The sequence below is a fragment of the Lissotriton vulgaris genome, chromosome 7 (genome assembly GCF_964263255.1).
Source record: "Lissotriton vulgaris chromosome 7, aLisVul1.2, whole genome shotgun sequence".
NCBI classification, from domain to species: domain Eukaryota; kingdom Metazoa; phylum Chordata; class Amphibia; order Caudata; family Salamandridae; genus Lissotriton; species Lissotriton vulgaris.
The window spans coordinates 1,733,820,219-1,733,823,101 of NC_141695.1; the positions used below are offsets into that span (position 1 = coordinate 1,733,820,219).

Here is a 2,883-nt window from a genome sequence, read left to right on the forward strand (position 1 = left end):
GCCCGTGCTGCACCTTCGCGCGTGTGGCCGCTCTGCCCCGGTCCCATCCTGGGCCACTGAGAGCCTGCGCCTGGTGGCGGGTGCCTGCCATTTTGCTGTGCGGTGTCCTTTCTCCTTATTTTGACCGCGCCTTTTAGTTTTGTTTTGTTTTAATCATATGGTGCTGTAAAACATGTTATCATATTAGTTATTTTATGAGTTTTTATATCTGTGTTCTCTCACACCATATTTGTATTTTATGTAACTTGTAATGATTTTAAGTGATCATACAATAAACCTGTCTTTGACATTGGCATAGAAATATACCCTTTTTCCTTTTAAAAGAGAGGGGCCAGTGCTGTGAGTTTTCACTAATCATCTATGATGTTTCTCCACTGACCAGCTGTTGCTTTGTATCACATGGTCAGCTACGGGAAACACATGGGAAACTTCATAGCTGATCACCATGAACACCATCACTGTCTATGAACATCCCAACTTCCAGGGACTCCACAGGACATATACAGCAGATGTTCTGTATCTGGCACAGAAGAACTTTGGAGACTGCATCTCGTCTGTGAAGGTGGTGGGGCAGCCATGGCTAATGTACGAGCAAACCAACTATCAAGGAGGGTTAATTTCCCTAGAGGAAGGAGAACATCCTGCGCTTGACATGAATGACAAGGCATCTTCTCTGAAGGTGACTTGTCTGAGGCTGATCACTGAAGACCTGACCAATCCAAAGATCACAGTCTATGAGAATCCCAATTCTTCTGGTAATCAAACAGTTCTGACTCAAGAGACCAATCTAATATTTGGAAACATGAATGATAAGATATCTTCCCACAGAGTCCAGAGTGGGGCATGGCTTCTATATGAGCATCCAAATAGAGGAGGAAGGTATATTGCAGCCAGGGCTGGTGAATATCTGGCAAACTACTGTGATATTGGGTTTAACGATCAAGTATCTCATGTGTATCCTCTGCGCCCTGTAACAGCCTCAGTGACCGCCACGCTTCTGTGGGACAAGAAAAAGATAGAGAGTGAAAAGAACATCCAGGCAGATCAGTATTTTTAAACTAACAACACAGACAGCGAGCAGCAGTTCGCAGCTAATTCTTGTAAAGAAGTTGAGAAATATATCTCTCATAGCTTTGAATTCAGCAATAAGTCTTCAATCAGGGTGGGTGTTTAATTCACCTAGATAGGAGTGGTCAATATTGAGGCATACAACACCTTCACAGTGAAGAAAGATGAGGTTGGGTCATTCACCACCAGGAAGAAGGCAGAGTTAAGTTTGCCGATGATGGTACCACCACGCACAAAAATAAATGTCAGTTTCATGAGCAAGAAGGTTACCATCTCAGTTCCAGTGGAGCTGAAAATTTTCCAGGGTTGTAAGACTGTGATTGAACATGGGACATACCACTGTGAGTCTGGCACAGATATCTACATTGATGTGCAATCTGACACCATTAGTAAATAGTGGTACTTGCCGCACCTTTCTCTTGTTAGGGGCTATGCCTCAACAATGATTTGCAATTCTTTGATTGGTTGTGCTTTTTATTTTTAAAACTGAGAAATCTTTAAATGATATTTTTAGGGATTCCATTTTCACACACTATATTTCACAAAAGATCCTTAGCTAGCAGGAAGTCGTCCTGGGACCCAACTAATGCTCGCTGCCATAATACCTGTTTTTCTGGTAGGTTAACTATGAATGCTACCCCTAACAAGAATGTCAACCAATGGCATATATGTACTGGGTCATTGGTTGTCGTTGCTACACAGCAGTAAAACTGTATCCTCGAATCAAAAAGACAAGGCTATACTCTAACCTCTCAACGGCAGTCTCTGGGGCACCCATGTACGACTTGGTGTTTTATACCTTAAGGCTGTGCTGTGATTGGCCAGTGTGCATTTCTGCTGCACTTCAAGCTGACTGCTCACTTTAGGTGCTTGGCAGCAGTGATTCACTTGTGTCTGCAGGTGAGAAAGCTTCAGCCACTGTTGTGCCATACCTTGCTACTGATGTTTCCTGCTGCATAAGTGTCTGTCTGCTCTTAGCAGACATTCTGCTTGGATCATACTCTGGCCGTTTTGTGTCATTGCAGCAACACTGTGAGTTTCGTACAGCACATAGCATAACTACACACTATATATATCCCCTAAGCATCTTTGCTTAAAAGATTTCTGTCTGAAAACTTTTACAAATCAAACTAATTCATACCTTGATCCTAATTTCCTAATTGTCAGAGCTGGACATGTGTTCTTCTGCTGTCCACAGGACAGGAGCCAAATCCATACTCTGACTGAGTGTTACTGCTTCTCTGGAGTCGAACTTCTGACCCTAAGGCTTTAGTTGATGTACAATGTAATAGATCACAGGTGCCTTGCTCAATGTTTTTGTATCAGCCAGATCCTGGAAGCAAGAGCATAAGTCTCTGGGTGAGTAGGATCATCTCTATGGTTTTCAATATCAGAAGAGCAAACTTGAAGAATTTGAGCCCAATCCACAAAGAAGGGCCTAAAGCTGTACTGGTAGATTCACACCCACATTCAAGTGTATATGTACAGCTTTCTTGAATGCTTACATTATTCCAGGAATATGCATGGTCCACGTGTAGGTCCTTCGTTCATTGCAAGGTCATGTGACATTCACAAAAATATCCCATTCTTCTGAAGAGTTGCCCATAGCAGAGAACTCTACTCTGAGGGAATAGAAGAAGCCCCTGTGCAAATACACATTTTTGATTTGCTTTTCCTCTTTGGAAACCGTACTTGTTCAACAATCCCTGCAAATTTCCAGATACCAATTCATCTTCTCTCGTGGCTAATCTGCAACTCTTTCCAGGCAAGAAAGAGGAAGAAGAAGAACTTATGAATGCCCACAAACATTACTAA

The 2,883-nt window shown here is 42.6% G+C and overlaps 1 pseudogene; it reads left to right on the plus strand.

The window, feature by feature from the left end:
- Window positions 1-442: 442 nt before the first annotated feature.
- LOC147706497 (epidermal differentiation-specific protein pseudogene) lies at window positions 443-1,465 on the plus strand (annotated as a pseudogene).
- Window positions 1,466-2,883: the final 1,418 nt, after the last annotated feature.